Source organism: Tachypleus tridentatus, chromosome 13, assembly GCF_004210375.1.
Source record: "Tachypleus tridentatus isolate NWPU-2018 chromosome 13, ASM421037v1, whole genome shotgun sequence".
In the NCBI taxonomy this organism is placed as follows: Eukaryota; Metazoa; Arthropoda; class Merostomata; order Xiphosura; family Limulidae; genus Tachypleus; species Tachypleus tridentatus.
Genome location: NC_134837.1, coordinates 11840335 through 11850247, shown reverse-complemented (window position 1 = coordinate 11850247; position 9913 = coordinate 11840335).

Genomic DNA, 9913 nt, shown 5'->3' with positions numbered 1-9913 from the left:
CCATAACTTCTTCAGGTATCTTCTACATATGAAAATTATAACCATCCAGAGTATGGACACGCCCATAACTTCTTCAGGTATCTTCTACATAAAGAAAATTATAACCATCCAGAGTATGGACACGCCCATAACTTCTTCAGGTATCTTCTACATAAAGAAAATTATAACCATCCAGAGTATGGACACACCCATAACTTCTTCAGATATCTTCTACATAAAGAAAATTATAACCATCCAGAGTATGGACACGCCCATAACTTCTTCAGGTATCTTCTACATAAAGAAATTTATAACCATCCAGAGTATGGACACGCCCATAACTTCTTCAGGTATCTTCTACATAAAGAAAATTATAACCATCCAGAGTATAGACACACCCATACCTTCTTCTTCAGATATCTTCTACATAAAGAAAATTATAACCATCCAGAGTATGGACACACCCATAACTTCTTCAGGTATCTTCTACATAAAGAAAATTATAACCATCCAGAGTATGGACACACCCATAACTTCTTCAGGTATCTTCTACATAAAGAAAATTATAACCATCCAGAGTATGGACACACCCATAACTTCTTCAGATATATTCTACATAAAGAAAATTATAACCATCCAGAGTATGGACACGCCCATAACTTCTTCAGGTATCTTCTACATAAAGAAATTTATAACCATCCAGAGTATGGACACGCCCATAACTTCTTCAGGTATCTTCTACATAAAGAAAATTATAACCATCCAGAGTATAGACACACCCATACCTTCTTCAGATATCTTCTACATAAAGAAAATTATAACCATCCAGAGTATGGACACACCCATAACTTCTTCAGGTATCTTCTACATAAAGAAAATTATAACCATCCAGAGTATGGACACACCCATAACTTCTTCTTCAGGTATCTTCTACATAAAGAAAATTATAACCATCCAGAGTATGGACACACCCATAACTTCTTCAGATATATTCTACATAAAGAAAATTATAACCATCCAGAGTATGGACACGCCCATAACTTCTTCAGGTATCTTCTACATAAAGAAATTTATAACCATCCAGAGTATGGACACACCCATACCTTCTTCAGATATCTTCTACATAAAGAAAATTATAACCATCCAGAGTATGGACACACCCATAACTTCTTCAGATATCTTCTACATAAAGAAAATTATAACCATCCAGAGTATGGACACACCCATACCTTCTTCAGATATCTTCTACATAAAGAAAATTATAACCATCCAGAGTATGGACACACCCATAACTTCTTCAGGTATCTTCTACATAAAGAAAATTATAACCATCCAGAGTATGGACACACCCATAACTTCTTCAGGTATCTTCTACATAAAGAAAATTATAACCATCCAGAGTATGGACACACCCATAACTTCTTCAGGTATCTTCTACATAAAGAAAATTATAACCATCCAGAGTATGGACACGCCCATAACTTCTTCAGGTATCTTCTACATAAAGAAAATTATAACCATCCAAGAGTATGGACACGCCCATAACTTCTTCAGATATCTTCTACATAAAGAAAATTATAACCATCCAGAGTATGGACCCGCCCATAACTTCTTCAGGTATCTTCTACATATGAAAATTATAACCATCCAGAGTATGGACACGCCCATAACTTCTTCAGGTATCTTCTACATAAAGAAAATTATAACCATCCAGAGTATGGACACGCCCATAACTTCTTCAGGTATCTTCTACATATGAAAAGTCTTTACTCACACCCGCAACTCCCCAGGCTGTTATAAGTCACTAATTGCTGTTGGTTGTGGGTGAGGCGACAGTCCTGTAACAGGGACTTTATCTTGGGAGAGTTCATACGTCAACTGTAGTAAGAAGTAGACTATGGGTAAGAAACGATTCACGAATATTACGATTTGTATTTCGTAATAACAAGTTTCGGTACACGTTTGGCGCTCTGTTCTGTAATACCAATGACGTGTACTAATCTCAAAAATTAAAATTATAAATTACAAATAAGACAACACTCGTAAGTAACATAACTTATTTTTCTGTCCATCAGTTTGTATGTAAACTGCAGTCTGTGTTTGATATGTACATAAGATAATTGTCGGTAAACCAATGTTAAATTGAAAATTATGTGATATATATATATATAGTATAGTTTTTATTTAATCTGGGTCAACTTCATCTGGGTCAACTTCAAGTTCATATCAAAGTTTTACTAATACAAACGTTGGTTTAATGTGTTTTTTTCTTTTATACGTTTTTTTCAACGTTCAAGGTTATCACATATTCAACATTAAACTTCTTTTGTTAATTCGAAAAACTGTGGATAGTTTCACTCGTTTAAACACATAATTTCTCCGAATTACAAAAGATAAATATCTTTTCGGTATCACACAATTCAAAAGAACCGCAGTTCGTGTCTCGAATAACCCAAACAATTTACGCAACAGAGAAGTAAATATTTTTGTTAGCAGTTTCGAATACTCTAGAAACAGGAATGTTTGTGTGTAATTTTTTTTTTAAACTGTTGATCTCTTCTGGTAATAGAAGATGGAAACCACTCGAGACGTCCATCATTGGCTTAGCCTTAAGTCTGGAGATTTGACGCTAAAAGTGGGGTTCTGTTACCCTTGTGGATACTACAAACAAACAAGCTCTTTGTCGTTCTATGTGGCTATTTCATGCTATACCTTATAAATACCGTATTTGTGAAAATTCAGAAAACTGCTAAACTGGGATAGAAAGAAAAATATATAACGTATATGAAACGCGGTATCATCAGGTGCTTATCACAGATAAACACAATTCTCTTGCGCGATGTCACTGGTGATGTCAGGAACATAACCTCAAGCATAAGCCAAATATTTATGCTTTAGATATTAAAGGTCTGTATTCCTTCAGGAAAAGGGTTTTTTATTTTATGTTTATTAATGTTAGTTCCTCGACAACTAATTTTGACAATTTTATTTTTATCACAAACTTTTATATCTTTAAAATGTTGTAAGACCGGCGCATGTCCGTGCTCTGCTAAGTTAACAGTCAAATTTCCAAACGTCCCCTATACTGATGCTGTTACAGTCCATACATTCTACACTGTAAACGACTTCTAATTTTAATTATTATATTCTTCGTCTTCTCCTGAAAAAATAGAAATGTTCATACAATTATTTCTTTCCAAAGTATTTTAATGGTATTAGTTAGGCCTAGTACATAAGGTATTACAAAGTATTTTAATGGTATTAGTTAGGCCTGGTACATAAGGTATTACAAAGTATCTTAATGGTATTAGTTAGGCCTAGTACATAAGGTATTACAAAGTATTTTAATGGTATTAGTTAGGCCTAGTACATAAGGTATTACAAAGTATTTTAATGGTATTAGTTAGGCCTGGTACATAAGGTATTACAAAGTATTTTAATGGTATTAGTTAGGCCTGGTACATAAGGTATTACAAAGTATTTTAATGGTATTAGTTAGGCCTGGTACATAAGGTATTACAAAGTATTTTAATGGTATTAGTTAGGCCTGATACATAAGGTATTATATAAGAAACCAAATGATCAAACTGTTTGTTTTTTCTGTTCTCACGTATTCTCCACTCACAATAATATGATAGTTATTCCTCATAACCGGAACATTTTTCATATAACGAACTGCTTTATCGATCCAGCCTCTCTACGGAACTATAATTAGTTTCAGCAATACTTAATAACGTTCAAGGACAAATCATTACGAGATTTAGTTTCATTTTTAAATACATTCCTTTTAAAAGTGTTATTAACTCTACTAATCAAGACACTCACACTTATTCTAAACACCTTCCTTTCAAAAGCGTTATTAACGTCAGGTTAACGATGACTGAAGAAGGTTGAAACGTTGTTCGCTCCTGTACATAGTGCTTTCTACCCATACCAGCCGTTTTATTAACATGTGTAATTTACATGATGTTCACACTTATTTTAAAAACTTTCCTTTTAAAAGTGTTATTAACCCTACCGACCATGAGACACACACTCATTCTATATCCATTCGTTTTAAAAGTGTTATTAACCCTACCGACCATGAGACACACACTCATTCTAAATACATTCGTTTTAAAAGTGTTATTAACCCTACCGACCATGAGACACACACTCATTCTAAATACATTCGTTTTAAAAGTGTTATTAACCCTACCGACCATGAGACACACACTCATTCTAAATACATTCGTTTTAAAAGTGTTATTAACCCTACCGACCATGAGACACACACTCATTCTAAATACATTCGTTTTAAAAGTGTTATTAACCCTACCGACCATGAGACGCACACTCATTCTAAACACATTCGTTTTAAAAGTATTATTAACCACACTGACCATGACATTCACAATTATTCAAAATTCTTTCCTTTTAGAAGTGTCATTAACCTCTCTGATTATGACACATATTATTATGGTTGAAATAATATTAGAGTTTAAGAAGTTTACAATTAGTAAAACAGGTCAATTTCTGTTTTGAGAACCAAAGTTAAAGTACGTATTTTACCACCCGACAGATATAAGAAGTTTTTTATTGAATACAACTTTTAACAGACGTTTTAAATGTCAAAATTTGAAGTTAAAGAAAAATTATAACGATGAGAACATCATCCTGTTAATATCTTTATCATCCTGTCTATATCTTTATCATCCTGTTAATATCTTTATCATCCTGTCTATATCTTGATCATCCTGTTAATATCTTTATCATCCTGTTAATATCTTGATCATCCTACTAATATCTTCATCATCCTGTCTATATCTTGATCATCCTACTAATATCTTCGTCATCCTGTCTATATCTTGATCATCCTACTAATATCTTCATCATCCTACTAATATCTTCGTCATCCTGTCTATATCTTGATCATCCTACTAATATCTTCGTCATCCTGTCTATATCTTGATCATCCTACTAATATCTTCATCATCCTGTCTATATCTTGATCATCCTACTAATATTTTCATTATCCTGTCTATATCCTGATCATCCTACTAATATCTTCTCATCATCCTGTTCATATCTTGATCATCCTACTAATATCTTCTTTCATCCTGTCTATATCTTTGATCATCCTACTAATATTTTCATCATCCTGTCTATATCTTGATCATCCTACTAATATCTTTGATCATCCTACTAATATCTTAATCATCCTACTAATATTCTTAATCATCCTGTCTATATCTTGATCATCCTACTAATAACTTACTCATCTCTGTCTATATCTTGATCATCCTACTAATATCTTCATCATCCTGTTTATATTTTGATCATCCTACTAATATTTCTTTCATCATCTCTGTCTATATTTTGATTATCTTACTAATATCTTTCATCATCCTACTAATATCTTCATCATCCTGTTCTATATCTTTGATTATCTTACTAATATCTTCATCATCCTGTTTATATCTTTGATCATCCTACTAATATCTTTCATCATCCTGTTCTATATCTTGATCATCTCTACTAATATCTTTTCATCATCCTGTCTATATCTTGATTATCTTACTAATATCTTTCATCATTCTGTCTATATTTTGATCATCTCTACTAATATCTTTTCATCATCCTGTCTATATCTTGATCATCTCTACTATTATCTTCATCATTCTGTCTATATCTTGATTATCTTACTAATATCTTCATCATCCTGTCTATATCTTGATCATTCTACTAATATCTTCATCATCCTGTCTATATCTTGATCATCCTACTAATATCTTCATCATCTTGTCTATATCTTTGATCATCTTACTAAATTTTCATCATCCTGTCTATATCTTGATCATCCTACTAATATCTTCATCATCCTGTTCGTATCTTGATCATCTTACTAATATCTTCATATCATCCTGTCTATATCTTGATTATCTTACTAATATCTTTCATCATCCTGTCTATATCTTGATCATCCTACTAATATCTTTCATTATCCTGTTCATATCTTGATCGTCCTACTAATATCTTCTATTATCCTGTCTATATCTTGATCGTCCTACTAATATCTTCATCATCCTGTTCTATATCTTTGATTATCTTACTAATATCTTCATCATCCTGTCTATATCTTTGATCATCCTACTAATATCTTCATCATCCTGTCTATATTCTTGATCATCTTACTGATATCTTCATCATCCTGTCTATATCTTGATCATCCTACTAATATCTTCATCATCCTGTCTATATCTTGATCATCCTACTAATATCTTCATCATCCTGTCTATATCTTGATCATCTTACTGATATCTTCATCATCCTGTCTATATCTTGATCATCCTACTAATATCTTCATCATCCTGTCTATATCTTGATCATCCTACTAATATCTTCATCATCCTGTTAAGTTCACTTATTCCTATACTAGCTAATATCTTTATCATGCTGTTAAGCCTATTAACTCCTGTTGTAGCTAATGTCTTTACTATCCTGTTAATTCCATTAACTCTTGCTCTAGCTAATATCTTTATCATCCTGTCAAGCCCATTAAATCGTTTTTTAGCCAATATCTATATCATCATGTTAATTTCATTACCTCCTGTTCTAGCCGCTTTCTATATCATTCTGTTAAATCCATTCACTTTTGTTCTAGTTAATGTCTTTACTAATTTGTTATTTTTAGTAACTCTTGCTGTAACTAATATCTTTATCATACTGTTAAATCCTTTAACCCCTGTTGTAGCTAGTATGTTTATCTTCCTTTTACTTGGCCCTGCATGGCTAAGTGTGTTAAAACGTGCGACTCGTAATCTGAGGGTGGCGGGTTCGCATCCCCGTCGCGTCAAACATGCTCGCCCTTTCAGCCATGGGGGCGTTATAATGTGACGGTCAATCTCAAAATTCAAAAATAAATCCTTTTACTTTCATTAACTCCTGTTCTTGCTAATATCTTTATCATCCTGTTATGTCGATTAACTACTGTTTTAAGTAATATATTTATCATCCTGTCACTTCCATTATCTCCTGTTAATTTGGGTGGACAATATTTGAGAAGTTATAGGTGGACAGGAAGGAAAAGATAATTATTTCAGATGGTTTGGTTTACTGTGTAAATTACTGGTTTATGAAATAAGATGAAAACATCATCTAAAGAAATAAAAAGTAAATATAAACATCCTATTGAGGTTAGTGTTTTATGTTACCAGGATAAAGGCTCAAACTTAAATTATAGAGTCATACCATCGATTAGTGTATATTGGAGACTGGTTGGAATATTAGAGCATAGACATGTTCCGTCGTATATCTATCAATATTTTAATAATACAGAAGTTTATTTGTCTGTGATCTAATATTAATAAACGTAAAATAAATAAAGTCATTTTCGTAAAGGGGAGAAAGAAGTCTTAGTAAATAAAACACAAGTACTTAGCCTGAGCTCATGCTAAGCTGAAGGTTTAGTCCCTTATGTCACCAATGTGTATAATTAATATCCGTGTTTAGTTGCGCTAATTATCTGATGTTGTACGTTAACAATGGCTAAAAGTTCTTTTTATTTGTTACCTTTTTAGGTCAAATTTAGATATTTTCTGAATTTTTAAAATATGGAGTGTGGGGTACCTATAACATCTATATAACATTTGTTTTATTAACACTGTAAGCCCAAAGATGTGTTCTTGCCCTGTATGCTGGTTTCAGTTTCGTCAAAATAATTTGGTGGGTGGTTTACATTATTGGGTTTTCTATCTAGCTAATAAGGAACTCTCAGCGTTAGGCTAAGAAAATACTGATGTACGAGTGCAAACAGGACCACCAGTGCTTGTACTTCGATTTAAGTATCTGTTCAAATGCATTATTACTTGTATATTTATAAAGTTATTTGTATTTATTGAACAAGTTCTATAGATGATATAAATGAAACATGAAAATTATAAGTTGACTAAAAGTGATTTTATTCACGGTCTAAAATCTCCTTTCAGTATTTTTTTATCGGCACACAGTTTCTGAAACTCAAGATCAAAGAGTAAGCGTAAGTACTCTTACAAAAGGCAGATAGTAAGTACTGTTACAAAAGGCAGATAGTAAGTACTGTTACAAAAGGCAGATAGTAAGTACTCTTACAATAGGCAGATAGTAAGTACTGTTACAAAAGGCAGATAGTAAGTACTGTTACAAAAGGCAGATAGTAAGTACTGTTACAAAAGGCAGATAGTAAGTACTGATATAAAACGCAGATAGTAAGTACTGTTATAAAGGCAGATAGTAAGCACTGTTATAAAGGCAGATAGTAAGCACTGTTACAAAAGCCGCAGATAGTAAGCAACTGTTATAAAAGGCAGATAGTAAGCACTGTTACAAAAGGCAGATAGTAAGTAATCTTACCACAAAGGCAGATAGCAAGCACCGTTATAAAGCGCAGATAGTAAGCACTGTTACAAAGGCCGCAGATAGTAAGCAACTGTTATAAAGATGATTAGTAAGCACTGTTGCAAAAGCCGGATAGTAAGCACCGTTATAAAGCCGGATAGCAAGCAACTGTTATGTGCGCCGCGAAGATAAGTATAACCGTTATGGGGTACGCTATGATAGTAAGCACCCTCCGCGCCAAGCATATAGTAAGCACCGTACTGTTACAAGGCGCCGCAATGATAGTAAGCACTGTTCAAAGGCCGATAGCAAGCAACTGCCACAAAGTGCAAGATAGTAAGCACTGTTACATAAAAAGGCAGATAGTAAGCACTGTCAATAACAGCAGATTAGCGGGCAACTGTCACAAAAGCCGCTAGATAGTAAGCAACTGTTATGTAAAAGCCAAGATAGTGGCATACTGTTATAAAATGGGCAGATAGCAAGCACCCTTACAACAGGCAGATAGTAAGCACCGTCACACAGTGCCAGCAAGATAGTAAGCACTGTTATAGCGCGCTAAGATAGCAAGCACTGTTATAAAGGCAGATAGTAAGCACTGTCACAAACAGGCAGATAGTAAGTAAACTGTTACAAAAGGCAGATAGCAAGCACCATTATGCGCCGCAGATAGTAAGCACCTGTTATAAAAGCAGATAGTAAGCACCTTACAATAGGCAGATAGTAAGCACTGTTACAAAAGCAGATAGTAAGCACTGTTATAAAAGGCAAGATAGTAAGCACTGTTACAAAAAGCTGCAGATAGTAAGCACTGTTACAAAAAGCAAGATAGTAAGCACCGTTATAAAGAGGCAGATAGTAAGCACCGTTACAAAGTGCCAGATAGTAAGCACTGTTATAAAAGGCAGATAGTAAGTACTGTTATAAAAGGCAGATAGTAAGTACTGTTATAAAAGGCAGATAGTAAGTACTCTTACAAAAGGCAGATAGTAAGTACTGTTATAAAAGGCAGATAGTAAGTACTGTTATAAAAGGCAGATAGTAAGTACTGTTACAAAAGGCGATAGTAAGTATTGTTATAAAAGGCAGATAGTAAGTACTGTTATAAAAGGCAGATAGTAAGTACTCTTACAATAGGCAGATAGTAAGTACTGTTACAAAAGGCAGATAGTAAGTACTGTTATAAAAGGCAGATAGTAAGTACTGTTATAAAAGGCAGATATCTGTAGTTTACAGCAAATGTCACTTATATATTAAAATTGTGACAATTGCACGAATGTAAACACAATATTTGTCATGCTATACCTCAGTTTCGTGTCCTTTGATAATCAGAAGAGGGACTGAGGACATTTCGTGCTATACCTCAGTTTCGTGTCCTTAATCATCAGAAGTGGGACTGAGGACATTTCGTCTCAACCGTTGCTCAATTTGTCTTTCCTCTTATAAAATATTATTGTGAAACAAAGTTCAAAACAAAGATTCAGTAACGTTTAATATTTTGAGGTTTCGTTTTGTGTAATAACATTTATCATTGACGTAATACATATAAATATGAATGATGTTAACTCTGGCTTATACC